Source organism: Scylla paramamosain, unplaced genomic scaffold, assembly GCF_035594125.1.
Source record: "Scylla paramamosain isolate STU-SP2022 unplaced genomic scaffold, ASM3559412v1 Contig16, whole genome shotgun sequence".
In the NCBI taxonomy this organism is placed as follows: domain Eukaryota; kingdom Metazoa; phylum Arthropoda; class Malacostraca; order Decapoda; family Portunidae; genus Scylla; species Scylla paramamosain.
Window position 1 is genome coordinate 90001 of NW_026973681.1, and position 16265 is coordinate 106265.

General features: G+C 42.4%; 1 protein-coding gene across 5 annotated transcripts in view; it reads left to right on the top strand.

The window, feature by feature from the left end:
- The window catches only part of LOC135097259 (uncharacterized), a 93255-nt gene that overhangs the window by 59641 nt on the left and 17349 nt on the right, over nt 1–16265 (top strand). The window contains exon 1 of one of the 5 annotated variants that reach the window (XM_063999067.1): nt 13677–13798. The exons of the other annotated variants lie outside the window; for them this stretch is intronic. The gene's annotated coding sequence lies outside the window, so the exon portion shown is untranslated. Of the gene's footprint in view, nt 1–13676; nt 13799–16265 lie in introns of those variants that run through there. 5 annotated transcript variants of the gene reach the window in all.

A 16265-nucleotide genomic window follows, 5' to 3' on the forward strand; every position in this document is an offset into this window, starting at 1 on the left:
GAATTTAAATCAGAAAAGGTTATACTTGCCTTATATAACTCACTGGTGCGCCCTCATCTAGAATACTGTGTACAGTTCTGGTCACCATACTACAAAAAAGACATTGAAAAACTAGAAAAGATACAGCGCAGAGTCACAAAGATGATTCCAAGATTGCGCAATAAGCCGTATGAGGAACGACTGGAAGAACAAAACCTATTTAGTTTAACAAAGCGCAGGATAAGAGGAGACCTAATTGAAGTGTTCAAAATTTTCAAAGGATACAGTAACATTGATGCACATAATTATTTTACCATTGATCATTCTAACCTAACAAGAAATAATGGATTCAAGATTATACCCAAACGTTTTAAATCCCACGAGGCCAAACATTTCTTCTTTAATCGTATAGTAAATATATGGAATAAACTTCCTGCCGAAATTGTAAACAGCAATACTATTGAATCATTCAAAAATAAAATAGACAAATATTTAAAAGCAAATCCCCAACAAGCTCTCTTCTTGTCCGAATAATTACTAAATTCACTATTTAAACTCTTATTCAACAGTTTTAATATAACTTGTATTAACTTTCAGATAGGCGTATAGAGTTCACCGTAGGGTGAATAGTAGAACTTCCTTTCATCCTTTCCTATGAAAATTTCCATGTCAGTTTTTCCATACTGCATGGTACTTTTCCCAACTATTTCCATGCCAGCGCAAGCTGGAGGGAGTGGTGGGTGGGGAGGAGCCTTCTGCTATGCTGTCCTGTCTCTCTTCACTGTAGCTAGTTAGAAGTAGTTACCAAACAGCCTTGCAAGGACCAAAAGGTCTGTTGCTGTTTGGCTTTCCTTTGTATTCCTTTGTATTCCTCCTCCTCCTCCTCCTCCTACGCCAACTTAGAGTAAACATGACAGGAGAATGAAACACGTAGGAAACATGTCAGATTTTTTTTTCTTTCTTTTTCAATATTGTTTTGGATTTTTTCCTCCAAGCTTTGTGAAAAAATATATAAATTATGACATGAAAGTGTGTGTGTGTGTGTGTGTGTGTGTGTGTGTGTGTGTGTGTGTGTGGGTGTGTGTTATTTTTTTCTCATTTCATTTTTTCTTGTCTCGGTATTCATTAGTGTCTTGGGTCTCTCTCTCTCTCTCTCTCTCTCTCTCTCTCTCTCTCTCTCTCTCTCTCTCTCTCTCTCTCTCTCTCTCTCTCTCTCTCTCTCTCTCTCTCTCTCTCTCTCTCTCTCTCTCTCTCTCTCTCTCTGTCCTTCACATTATTATTCAATGCTTTAATTTTCTCTCCTCCTCCTCCTCCTCCTCCTCCTCCTCCTCCTCCTCCTTATTTTTATGCGCATCATCATCATCAATCAAGGGGCAGACTTCAAGAGTTGACACACACACACACACACACACACACACACACACACACACACACACACACACACACACACACACACACACACACACTGATCGGTCATCATTTCTCTCCATCATCATTCGGGAACTGAACGCTGCTGAGGAGGAGGAGGAGGAGGAGGAGGAGGAGGAGGAGGAGGAGGAAGTGACCTGATTTGACCTGCATTGATCTCTTGCATTTGTTGTTGTTGTTATTGTTGTTGTTGTTGTTGTTGTTGTTGTTGTTGTTGTTGTTGTTGTTGTTGTTCTAGTTTCTTTTTAATTTTCTATTTTTTATTCTCTTCCTTTTTTTTTTCTTCTAAAATTAATGGGATTTATTTATACAGACATACAGACACACACACACACACACACACACACACACACACACACACACACACACACACACACACACACACACACACACACACACACACACACAAGGATAATTATCATATTTTTTATGAGAGCTTTGAAGTGGAACCTTAAATTTGTGGTTTGTGTAATAGCAGTAGTAGTAGTAGTAGTAGTAGTAGCAAGAACAACAACAACAACAACAACAACAACAACAACAACAACAACAGCAACAGAACTTACGGTTAAGGAGAGAAACACACACACACACACACACACACACACACACACACACATAAGGAAGAAGGAAAACTCATAATAAACATGAATAAATAAATAAAAGAATAAAAAGCAGGAAAATCTGATTGAGGTGACGTAATCATTGAGATACCACAGGGGCCAGCACTGGAACAACGGCTGTCTGAAATATATATAAAAAACAGTGATATTAATAAATCTGTGCATGAAACAAAGACATCTAGATTAATTAGCACAGAATCATATGCCTTTAAACCACACGGAGACAGACAGACAGACAGACAGACAGACAGACAGACAGACAGATAGACAGACAGACAGATGACAAATGCAGTTTAATAACAGCAAATTAGTGAGCGTAGGTAGACGAAAGCCAAACAGCAGCTTCGCAATAAGCAACGAAACTCATGCCACGAGAAATATTTGCGAGTTTATGATAAGCTGTGAACTCGTAGGAAAACAAGAGATATTTTTAGTGGTGTGAAAAGCAGAACGCCTAATCAATATTAAAGTTGGCTGTGGTCAGACCTCATCCGCACTTCTGGCCCCATTACAGAAAATATATAGGTCTATTAGAATCAGTATAGACGCGAATAGGGAACGAGATGAGGGGTTTAGGTGAAGTAAATGTAGATGAATTTCGTAGATAAAGTTCATACAGGTCAATTAGCCAAATATCCCGTATAAAACAATAAGATCACAAAAAAATGACCCTAAATGGATGACTGCTAGGTTAAAGCATTATATAGGGCGTAAGAGAAGTATATATAAGAGATTAAGGGCAGGTGAAGAAGTTTTAAGGACACAGTATAATGAATTAGTTAGAACAGTCAGGAAGTTAACGAGGAAAGCTAAGGAAAATTATGAATTAAAGGTAGCCAGCCAGGCGAAGACGGACCCCAAGGGATTTTATCAGGTATACAGGACGAAAAATAAGGATACTGTAGGTCCATTAAAGGCAGCAGATGGGGAGCTGGTTAGTTCTGGGGAGGAGATTAGTAAACTTCTGAATGATTATTTTTTAACTGTCTTCACTCAGGAAAACATGCAGGATATTGCCAGATAGTGAACAGGTGTTTAGAGCAGATGAGTATGAGAAGCTGACGGATATTTCCATAACTAGGGAGATAGTGGAGCAGGAGATAGATAGGCTAAAAAAGTTCAAGTCACCAGGACCTGATGAAATATATCCCAGAGTACTGAAGGAATGTAAAAAGATTATTAGTGAGCCGTTAGTTTCTGTCTTTAGGAAATCACTGGAGTCGAGGTGAGGTACCAGAAATGTGGAGGCAGGCTTAATGTAGTACCCATCTTTAAGAAAGGGGATAAAAACTTTAGCGTCTAATTATAGACCGGTCAGCTTAACTTCAGTTGTAGGTAAAATGTTAGAGTCAATAATAGCCAGGAACATTAGGGAACATTTAGACAAACATAACTTGATAAATCAGTCACAGCATGGCTTCACGAAGGGGAAGTCTTGCCTGACAAACTTGTTAAGTTTTTACAGTAAGGTGTACGAGGCAGTAGATAATGGAGATAGTTATGATATCTTATATCTGGACTTTAGTAAAGCATTCGACAAGGTGCCCCATCAAAGGGCTCCTGAGAAAGGTTCAGGCGCACGGGATAGATGGGAAGGTGTTAGGTTGGATAGGGTCATGGCTTGGTAACAGCCGACAGAGAGTGCTAATAAACGGCTCGAAATCCGAGTGGGGTCATGTCATTAGTGGGGTGCCACAGGGATCAGTATTAGGGCCATTATTATTTCTAATATATATCAATGACTTGGATAGCGGAATTAATAGCGATGTTAGTAAATTTGCGGATGACACAAAGATAGGTAGATTAATTAGGTCAGAAGCGGATGCCATCGCCTTGCAGACAGACTTAGATAGAATGAATGAATGGACGGATAGATGGCAAATGCAATTTAATATCAATAAATGCAAAGTGCTTAGCGTAGGTAGAGGAAACCCACACAATAGGTACACATTAAACACCCAAACTCTGGTAGGTACAGGGTACGAGAAAGATTTAGGAGTTATAGTTAGCTCTGAACTCCGTCTAGGGAAACAATGCATAGAAGCCAGAAACAAGGCAAATAGGGTACTAGGATTCATTTTTAGGAGTGTTAAAAGTAGAAGGCCGGAGGTAATATTAAAGTTATACTTGGCGCTGGTCAGACCTCATCTAGACTACGCTGTGCAGTTCTGGTCCCCACATTACAGGAAAGATATAGGTCTATTAGAATCAGTACAGAGGAGAATGACTAAAAGGATACAGGGGATGAGGAGTATTCCTTACGAAGCGAGGTTGAAGCGGTTAAATTTACATTCTCTAGAGAGACGTAGGTTAAGAGGGGACCTGATAGAGGTCTTTAAGTGGTATAAGGGTTATAACAAGGGAGATGTAAGCAAAATTCTTAGGATCAGCAACCAGGGTAGAACAAGAAATAACGGGTTCAAGCTTGAAAAATTTAGGTTTAGGAAGGAGATAGGAAAAAATTGGTTCTCGAATAGAGTGGTAGATGAGTGGAACGGACTCAGTAATCATGTAGTTAGTGCTAGGACACTAGAGAGCTTTAAGAGAAGATTAGACAAGTTTATGGATGGGGATGATAGGTGGAAATAGGTAGGAGTGTTTCATACAGGGACTGCCACGTGTAAGCCTGGTCGCTTCTTGCAGCTTCCCTTATTTCTTATGTTCTTATGTTCTTATGAATTACTAAAAGGACACAAACGATGAGAAGCATTCCTTACTTGAGACTGAAGCTGTTCAAATCGACATCTTTTACAGAAATAACTTTAAATAGGTCGTTATAAAAGATTTTAAGTGGTATAGGAGTTACAACAAGGGGAATGACGGCAAATGCTCATCCCCAGCAGCCAGGGTACAACAATTAACCAGGTGAAGCTTGACAAATTAATGTTTAGGGATAAATTAAACGGAGTCATTAATTAAGTTGTTAGGGGTGAAGCATTAGAGAGCTTTAAGAGATGATTAGATGAGTGTTTGGGTGATGATAACAGATAGCTATAGGCAGGTGTATTTAACATAGGTGCTGCCACGTGTAGGCCTAGAGGTTTGGTTGCAGCTCCCCTCATGTTCTTATGGGGTAGGCTGAGAGAGGCCGTATCAAAAATAATCTTGTTTTTTGTGAAGTTGTTGTTGTTCTCCATCACAAGGCACGGTTTGTAATGAAAATGTGGCTTTGTTTAATTAAGTTTGCTGTATTTTCGTGAATATTTACCAACAAACAAACAGACACACGTACATAAGACTGAAAGGGTTAAACTGTTATCATTATCATTATTATTATCAAGTCAGCAGTTTTTCCTTCAAATTTTCTTTGCTAACATAATTTCTACGTGTTTTCCTTGATGCTGTAATGAAACAAGAAGCTAATTTGCCCATATCTGCTATTTCTCCGGCCATCACTTGCAAAATAATACGGCCGGAAGGAGTTAGGAGTTAATTAAGAAGTTTATTCTACCAGCGACACAGAAATTAGTTTTTAATCAGAAGCTGCAATATTTATTTAATTCATTGTTATTGTTATTATTATTATTATTATTATTATTATTATTATTATTATTATTATTATTATTATTATTATTATTATTATTGTACTTAGTGACGTAGTGAACAGAGATTAATGTAAAATTCTCTGTGTATTTTGAGGTTACGAGAAAATTCAATGCCTAACAGAGATATATTTTAAGTAGGCAGGTTTTCTTCAGACTTGTAGGCCTATAAGCCTCTTCAAGCCTACTCCTTTTTGGTCACGTTCCTCTTGAGAATAATTGGAATGCTTGATAAATGAGAGGAACAGAATAAGGGAGATGAAAAGGAATAACGAAAGAATGAGAATAATTGTGCAAATAGATGAGATTTTATTTATTTATTTATTTATTTATTTGAGAGAGAGAGAGAGAGAGAGAGAGAGAGAGAGAGAGAGAGAGAGAGAGAGAGAGAGAGAGAGAGAGAGAGAGAGAGAGAGAGAGAGAGAGAGAATGTGTGTGTGTGTTTGTGTGTGTTTTCCTTCACCTTCATCTTCTCCTCCTCCTCCTCCTCCTCCTCCTCCTCCTCCTCCTCCTTCTTCTTCTTCTTCTTCTTCTTCTTCTTCTTCTTCTTCTTCTTCTTCTTCTTCTTCCTCCTCATTTTTCGTCTTCCTCTTATTATTATTGTTCTTGATATTATCATTGTTATCATTGTTGTTGTTGTTGTTGTTGTTGTTGTTGTTGTTGTTGTTGTTGTTGTTGTTGTTGTTGTTGTTGTTGTTCCTTCCTTTCTTTCTTTGTTTTTTTCTAAATCTTTTCTCTTATTGTACTCTCTCTCTCTCTCTCTCTCTCTCTCTCTCTCTCTCTCTCTCTCTCTCTCTCTCTCTCTCTCTCTCTCTCTCTCTCTCACTCCATTACAGAGAGAGAGAGAGAGAGAGAGAGAGAGAGAGGTTGGAATTTTTCTTTGGAATTTTCTATAAGCATTCCAGAGAGAGAGAGAGAGAGAGAGAGAGAGAGATAGTACAATAAGAGAAAAGAGAAAATGGGGCGGGAGGGGGGCGGAGCAGCGCGCCACGTGCGGGGACGCGTCGTCAGGAACTACCACTCTGTGAGGCGCCCCTACCCGCGGAGCCCCAGCGAGCACCACACACACTCACACACACACACACACACACACACACACACACACACACACACAGAGGAAAATGTTAAGGAATATTTGGCATTTATTTTATTTTTCGTCTATAATAATAATGATATTGACTGGGAAAGGTTTGTTTGTTTGTTTGTTTGGTGAAAGTTAATGATGTGTGTGTTGTTATTGTTATTGTTGTTATTAGAAATATTCCTATTAATTATTGATATGATTATTATTATTATTATAACTGCTACTATTATTAAGAGACTCAACTATAACTTGTATAATATTAAATGGATAGACATTCTCTCTCTCTCTCTCTCTCTCTCTCTCTCTCTCTCTCTCTCTCTCTCTCTCTCTCTCTCTCTCTCTCTCTCTCTCTCTCGCACAGTTATCCATCCTACTTATTCTCTCCAGCAATAACAATATGCTCTTCTCTCCCCCTCCCTCTCCCTCTCTCCCCCCACCTCCCCCTTAAGCCTTCCCTTGCTATCATATACTTGTGGCCATGGCTCACCCGCGCCTACACACACACACACACACACACACACACACACACACACACACACACACACACACACACACAGAACAAAAGCACCAGTGACTCAGACCAATTCGTGGGCGTCCTTGGAACACCATCACTAAACAGGACGGCCCGCCACTCCCACGCCCACCCGCCCACCACGCCCACATCCCACACTACTTCCTCCCACGCCGCCCGCAACACACCCAGCGGCAAGGTAGGAGCGCGGGGGGAGGGGGGTCAGGGGAGACGCTGTGTTTTGAAGCTAAGGGAAAAAGGAAATTTGTGGGTAGGGAAGTGAAATTCTGTGTTTTAGGGGAAAGAAAAGAGGAGTATTTTTTTTTTGTGATAACTGAGGAAAAATTGTCTGTTTTGAGTTAGGGGGAAAAAAAGAGGGCAGTTTTGGGGGTCATGCAGGGAAAATCCTGTCTTTTGTATGGGAAAACAGACGGAAAAGGAGGGAGACTGTGTGGGGTGAAGGAAGGGGAAATACTGTGTTTTGAGGGGAAGGGGGAAGTGAAGGAAGAAGAAAGAGTGCCCCAAACACAGCCAAAGACACCCAAACACACCTAGACACAGCTCTCTCTCTCTCTCTCTCTCTCTCTCTCTCTCTCTCTCTCTCTCTCTCTCTCTCTCTCTCTCTCTCTCTCTCTCTCTCTCTCTCTCTCTCTCTCTCTCTAACTGTATGTACGTATGTATGTGTATATTCTCATTTACAAACCTAAAACATTATTATTATTATTGTTATTATTATTATTACTATTATTAAATAGTATAGATAATAAATAGTAATAAATATTATTAAATAGTAATGATAATAATAACAATAATAATAATAATGTTTTAGGTTTGTAAATGAGAATATACACATACATACATACATACATACATACATACCCACACACACAGACAGACAGACAGACAGGCAAATAGATAGACAGACAGGGTGACAGACAGACAGACAGACATAAACATGATGTGTGACTGGTGTGTGTGTGTGTGTGTGTGTGTGTGTGTGGTTAGTGGGCGGGTCAGGTCACGGCCAGGGGTGGCGTCTGGAGGAGACAAAGGGTGTGGAGGGTTTGACCTCACCCCTCGTGGCAACAAGGCGGCCACCTGGCGTCATGTCCTAGGGGAGAGAGAGAGAGAGAGAGAGAGAGAGAGAGAGAGAGAGAGAGAGAGAGAGAGAGAAATTATGGAAAATACGCCAGTGTGTGTTTATTATTTTTTTCCTCCTCGTAATATGATAAAATTATTGAGCGCTCTCTCTCTCTCTCTCTCTCTCTCTCTCTCTCTCTCTCTCTCTCTCTCTCTCTCTCTCTCTCTCTGGCATCTTTTTCCTTCCTGTTTCCTCCTCCTCCTCTTGGAGACGAATGAGGAGGAAGAGAGGAAGGAGGAAATAAAGTGAGAAGGAGGGGAAGAGGAAGATTGATAAGGAGGAAGTGTGATAAATAAGAAGAAAAGAGGAGGAGGAGGAGGAGGAGGAGGAGGAGGTGGTGATATTGTAAACCCTGTACTCCTTATTTGGAGGTTACTTAAAGTTTGCTAAGGAAGATGAGGAGGAGGAGGAGGAGGAAGAAGAAGAGGAGAAAATAATAAATGAAATATTTTGTCTTTTATTTTTCTTCATATCATTATTATTATTATTATTATTATTATTATTATTATTCGTAGTAGTAGTAGTAGTAGTAGTAGTAGTAGTAATAGTAATTTTGCAGTTAATTTCACCACCACCAGCAAATGAGATCCCCAGGTAACGAACACACACTTACCTGTCTAATTAGAGAGTAATCACCTCTTATTACCTGGCGAGGAGGAGGAGGAGGAAGAAAAGGAGAAGGAGGAGGGTAATGAGCCGAGATACGTATACTTCTTGTTATAAAGGGAGGAGGAGGAGGAGGAAGAGGAGATAAATCTGTATTGAATTTCGTCAGTTTAACTCTCTCTCTCTCTCTCTCTCTCTCTCTCTCTCTCTCTCTCTCTCTCTCTCTCTCTCTCTCTCTCTCTCTCTCTCTCTCTCTCTCTCTCTCTCTCTCTCTCTCTCTCTCGTATTTTTGACTGGACAAGTTGAATCCGTACACACACACACACACACAAAGAGAGAGAGAGAGAGAGAGAGAGAGAGAGAGGCTGCCCATTAACGTACGATACGTGTGTGTGTGTGATTACATGATATGGAAGAAAAAGAAAACGGTACTTTTTTATATCAAAAATTTTTTTCACTACTACTACTACTACTACTACTACTACTACTACTACTACTACTACTACTACTGCTGCTACTACTACTACTACTACTACTACTACTACTACTACTACTACTACTACTACTACTACTCCTACTTTTACTGCTACTATTATCACACCTGGCCTAATTAGCAGGAAATTTATGTAAATTAGCAATGCGGTATTCAAGTGTTGGAAGGAGGAGGAGGAGAGAGGAGAGAACAATATGTACCATTCTCTCTCTCTCTCTCTCTCTCTCTCTCTCTCGTACATAGAAACACACACACACACACACACGCACACATGTGAAAAAGGAAGAGGAAAGAATAATCAATAGGAAGAAGGAAGGGAAGAAAGAGGAGGAGGTCTAACAAGAGGAAGAGAAGGGAAGGAAGGAAGGAAGAAGAGGACATGAGTTGTACCGAGGCGCCCTTTGTGTGGCTGCCTCGGTTGAGGGTGCGGGCTGGGACTGGTGAAGGGGCGGGTCTCGTGGTGTGCTAGGGGGATGATGGGGGGCCATATAGTTGTGTTGTGGTGTGGTGGTGTGACGGCAGGCACCGTGGTGGCGGTGTTGTGTTATGAGTGTGGTGCAGGCAGAGTGAGGGTGCGGGGTTGGCGTGGAGCGCGGCGCCCTTCCTGGAATGGTGACGTCCCGCGCACCGTGAGTCTCGCGGGCGGCGGACACAGTGACGGTGCACGGCATGTTCGAGGGGCAGCGGCGGCCCCCTAGGAGCTCCAGGGCGGCAAGAAGAATGGCGGGGGGCCGTCCCGCACCAGGAGCGTCCTGCTGTCCAGCCCCGTGGTGTGGGGCAGTGACGCGCCGCAGGCCTCCTTCCTGACGCTGCTGCACAACGGCGGCGCCAACGTGCTGCTGGATGGCTACGACGGAGGCGGCGGCAGGGGGACGCGGCGGTGGGGCGGCTGCTAGGACCATCCTGGCCAATGGGGAGCGCTCCTCAGACTCCCAGGACTCCGGGGCCATTTCGGGCACCACGTCAGGCAAGGAGGCCAGCCCGGGCTGCGAGGAGAGCTCGGGCTCCGAGCAGAGCAGCGCGCCGCCCCACGAGGAGGACCAGTCCAGCCCCGCCCCAGCCCGCTCCTGCGCGGCCCTGCCCCACTCCCGCACCACGCCCTGCTCAAGGGGGAGCGCCATACTGAGCTGGACGACGCGCTGCGCCCCCTCACTCTCTACGGGCAGGAGACGGGCGGCGGCGACCTGGGCAGGGTGCGGGCGGCACACGAGGCCAACATGAGCATGCTGGCGTACCTGGAGGCGCTGTTCACGGGCGCCAAGCTGGAGGAGGCGCGCCTGGAGGGCAGCAGGGAGGAGCCGCGGAGCCGTCAGTCCCGCTCCCCGGCGCCCCGCAGCCTGCACAGCCCCGAGACAGGAGACAAGACCCTGCCCGCATCTTGCTCAGAGCACGCCCTGCGCGGCCTGGCGGGCGGCCTCAGCACACCCGCACGGCCACAGATGCTGCGCACCATCGAGACGCGCCTGCAGGTGGCGCGGCCCCGCGAGGGCGGCGGGGCGGAGCGGGGCAAGCTGTACCAATGTAACAGCAGCAGCAGCGCCGGCAGCCTCACCCACCTGGCGGGAGGCGGCAGCCCCGCCACCAACGGCGCCTCCACGACCTGTAGATTCCTGTCGCCCTCCCGCAAGGAGGCCCAGACCCCGGCGGCTCCCTCACCTCGCCCTCGGGCACCGCCCAGCGCCGCTTCTCCAGCCTGGAGCTGCGGCACACAGCGCACGGGTTCCCCAGCGCGGGTGTAGCGCTGAGCCCTCCGTCGCCTGCACAGGGCGCCCAGGCCTTCCACCACAAGATGCAGCTCTTTGACATCATGGAGACCTAGGCCCGCTTCTCCCAGGTAGCGGGGGGGGGGCTGTGTGTGTATGTGTGTGTGTGTGTGTGTGGAGGAGGGGGACTGGCCGGGGGCGGCGACCCCTCTGTACAGTGCAGCACGCATTATTGTGTTACCCTAACCACTCTCTTCACCCAGCCCCCCACCACGCCCCCCACCACACTGCCTCACCCCCCGACTCCTTCACTCTCCCTTGTGTAGCACGAGCATGGTCACACACACACACACACACACACACACACACACACACACACACACACACAAAACTTTCTCTTTTATTAAGACATGCAATACACCGCCTCGCCCACTCCCTCTCTCCCTCTCTCTCTCTCTCTCCCTCTCTCTCTCTCCCTGTCACTTTGTGTTGAGCTGCCTCTGGAACGTGTCGCTTGAGCGGAAAAAGAAGAGAAAATGGAAGAGAAAAAAAGTGATTTTCGTACATTTTCAATATAATTTTTTCGTGTTTTTAGGGCAAAACAATTAAACCAAAACTCAGAAATGAAGAATTGTCTCTCCGCTAAAAAACGCGCATACCAAAAATCAGAAATAACTCCAAACGAAAGAGACAAGACCGATCACGAGCAGTTGCGACGCCATACTGAAAAACATTGAAGTCTCCAATGCTGAAATATTGTTAATCTGTCACAACAATCTTAAAAACACCCTTAAAAAAACCTTTGTAACCTCATCTAGGGTGTTTGGAATGTAGAAATGTTGTTTGGGTGTGTTTGGGAGTGTTTTTATGATTATTTTTATTATATATTTATTTTTTTGTGCTTTAAATTTCAATAACTTCAAATAGAGCCTTTTAAAGAGTGCTTCTCCCTTTAGGAATGTTGAAATGTTGTTAATCTGTCACTACAACCTTAAAAACACCCTTGAAAACCACAGTAACTTCAACTACAACCTTTTAAATACAGGTAGCAGGGTTCTCAAGGATGTTCCTCATGTCAGTAATGCAGAAATGTTGTTAATCTGTCACTAGAACCTTAAAAACACCCTTGAAAACCACAGAAATACAGCCTTTTAAATACAGTTAGCAGGGTTCTCAAGAGTGTTTCTCCTGTTAGTAATGCAGAAATATTGTTAATCTGTCTCTAGAGTCTTAAAAACACCCATAAAAAGCCCTCGTAACTTCAACTAGGGACTTTGGAAAGTAGAAATGTTGTTAATCTAACACTAGAACCTTAAAAACACCCTTGAAATCCCACGTCACTTCAACCACAGTAAACAAACAAACAAAGAAAATTTATTATTATTCTTTTTATTTACTTATTTGTTTTTTTATTTATTTTGTTTGAGAGAAAAAAATATTATATATATATATATATATATATATATATATATATATATATATATATATATATATATATATATATATATATATATATATATATATATATATATATATATATATATATTATTTCATTATTTTGTAGTAATAGTAGTAGTAGTAGTAGCATATTTTCATTGCATTTTGTTGTTGTTGTTGTTGTTGTTGTTATGTGTGTGTGTGTGTGTGTGTGTGTGTGTGTGTGTTTCCATTGTATACATACCATAATACATTAATATTTTTATAGTGAAAATACAAAAAAATATTACTATTATTATTATTATTATTATTATTATTATTATTATTATTATTATTATTATTATTATTATTATTATTATTGTTATTATTATCATTATATTATTATTATTATTATTATCATTATTATTATCATTATTATCATTATTATTATTGTCATTATTATTATTATTATTATTATTATTATTATTATTATTATTATCATTATTGTTACTATTGTTATTACTATTATTATTAGGTAGGTGAGAGGTGAATCAATAATGTACTACTAGTTGGAAAAATTGATAACTAATTTTTCATACCATTGTCTGGTAAAGGTCACTCACAAAAATGGTAGACCCGGGGCATGTTTTCTTCTTATTTTCCTCCTCCTCCTCCTCTTCCTACCCTCCCCCTTTCTCTCTCTCTCTCTCTCTCTCTCTCTCTCTCTCTCTCTCTCTCTCTCTCTCTCTCTCTCTCTCTCTCTCTCTCTCTCTCTCTGACTGTCTTCAGTCTCTCTCTCTCGCTATCACAAGCACATGCACAAGACTTTCTTCTTTCTCTCACCCCTATTCTGTCCACCTTTCTAATGCAAGAGTTAACCAGTATTCTCAATCAATCACCACTATTCTGTCCTCCTCTCAATTGCAAGAGTTAACTCTCTGCCTCTCGTTGCCATTGATCAATGACTCTCTTACATAAAATAAATAAATAAAATAATGATATATATAAAATGAATGACCAATTAAATTAAAGAACGAAATTTTTTGTAAGCCTAATCTAGCCTAATCTAGCCTAGCCCAACTTAACTGAACCCAGTGTATCTGTCAGATGAAAACAGAATTGAGACGCATGTCTCAATCTCTTTTTTCGGTATTGTTACACCAGGGGTATGGGTGCGGGTGGCAGCACTGTGGAGTTGGCAACACTGGGAGAAGCGGGAACAGGCAGAGAGGGGAGACGCGTGGCCAGAGAGGCCAGCGTGTGCCTGCCTGCTTTGTAAGTGTTTCCCTGCCTGTTGAGTGCCTGTCGTGCCCTGGGAGACTTGTGGTGCCCCTGTAAACTTGTAAAGCAGTGTACTTGCGGAGGATTTGTCGATAAACCTAGGAAATAGTGCCCGTGTTTTCCTTTGTGCCCCGGCCTCGTGTGTGTGTGTGTGTGTGTGTGTGTGTGTTTTGTCCCGGCGTTCAGAGTGCTACTTATTTGAGGCCCCGCTGCTCAAGTTTCTTGATCCGTGCCCGTGTGGATAACACGCCCGCCCGGAGTGAGAGGTAGGCACAACAGTATTATTAGAAACATGAACCGTCTAACAGCCACGAAAAAGAAATGTAAATTTTCGTATGGAGAAGCAAAAATCACTGGAATTTGGCTTTCTAAACTAACCTAATTCTCTCTCTCTCTCTCTCTCTCTCTCTCTCTCTCTCTCTCTCTCTCTCTCTCTCTCTCTCTCTCTCTCTCTCTCTCTCTCTCTCTCTCTCTCTCTCTCTCTCTCTCTCTCTCTGTCAAATGTGCAGGTATGGCAGTCCATGGAAGTAATGTTTGGCAGAGCAAAGGACTGACTTGTGTTCCTTGTTGATAACAAACAAACATGAGCAGGCAGGGTGTAGTAATGTTTTGATGCTACACTGATGCATTAGCAAATAATAATCATAAATGGTTTATTAATAATCCAGTAAGGACAAAATTTATATTGTACTGGATACAAAAAATAATATGTAATAAATATAAGCTTAAAATTAGGAACTTATTAACTAAGGTGGTATTACAGGAGGAGGAGGAGGAGGTTTTGTATTGCTGTACAGGAGGAGGAAGAGATTTTGTGTTGCTGGCAAGAGGAAGAGATTTTGTGTTGCTTGGAAGGGGAAGAAGAGATCTTGTGTTGCTGGGAAGGGGAAGATGAAATTTTGTGTTGCTGGGAAGGGGAAGAAGAAATTTTTGGCAGTCATGGAGAATGTGTGTCCCTCCTGGCTGGGTCCTGCATCATGGTGGTATGAGTTGCCAGTGATGTGTCTCTGCTACAGTGCTGCCATGCCAGGTGAGTGAGGCAGCCTGGCAGCACAGTGGAATGTTATGATGGGCAGCTAATGTATGTGCACAGGAAAAATAAATGCTGGATTCTTTAAAAAATCAGTTTATCTGTATTTTACTGGAGAAAGGCTAAACATAAGTTAAAAGTAATGTGTGGGATCCAAGGAATTAGTAATATTTTCTTTGAAAGCTATTGGGATGAATTTCAATGGAGAAAAAGGTTCTGATAAACTGGAATGGCTGCTGTCACCATTCTTTTACCTTGTCAGTCAATGGTAGGTGTCTGACTCCTTAAATATCACAGCCACAAATGATGCCTGTCTCATGACACAAAAGTAGTACAGTTGAACACCACACTATAACCACTTGGGTTAACTTGGAAGGTTCACCCATGTGGACGCTCCATAACAAGTCACTCTAACTGCCATGCATCAATGGCCTGCCTTACCTTACCTTACCTTACTGCAGTGTCTTATCCTCCAGTACATTAGCAACTATGGACCTCTACTCTTGTCTGCATTGTGTAGCTTGTATCATCTGCACTGCTGTCATCCTTGCACTTGTCAGCTTCACCAAACTTTCCATGTATATCTCCCCTGGTCTTTTTCTTCTACTCCCCTCTATCATTCCCCTCGGAACAGCATGACTGTGTATGAAGTGTTATTGACTGGTGACAGCAAGGTATGTGGCATCAACCCTTGCTCTTGTAAAACTGAGCCTGGCCAGTTGCAGAACACAGTATGATAGTTTGATGCCATTTTCATGAGTAAATTTTAATTTTAAATGAAGTCTGACCGTATATTTCAACTTCCAAACCTAACCATGAAGTTTTGTCTCCCTGCACCCCTGAACAGTCTCACCAGCTGCCTTGCTTCACTCCCCTGGCCATGTGAAACAGGCAGGCCAGCAGCTGTCATGAGCCAGTCACAGTGTACACTATCACAGTGCATAGTATCTGCCCAGTCCAGTATTTCCATTCCTTGCATTAATGTATTTTATTTTATTTATTTATTTATTTTATGTAAGAGAGACACTGGCCAAGGGGAATAAATAGTGAAAAAAAGACTACTAAGGTGCCAGTCTCAAAAGAAAGGTCAGAATGAGGGGATAAATGTTTTAAAACTTTTGTCTTGAAAGAGTTCAATTCATAGGAAGGAGGAAATACAGAAATAGACAGGGAGTTCCAGTGTATGCCATGAATAGATCCCCTTTTGTGTGTGTGTGTGTGTGTGTGTGTGTGTGTGTGTGTGTGTGTGTGTGTGTGTGTTTTATGTAGGAGGGACACTGGCCAAGGGCAACAAAAATCCAATAAAAAAAAAATGGCCACTGAAATGCCAGTCCCATAAAAAGGTCCAAAGCGGTAGTCAAAAATTGAAGGACAAGTGTCTTGAAACCTTGTGTGTGTGTGTGTGTGTGTGTGTGTGTGTGTGTGTTTTTA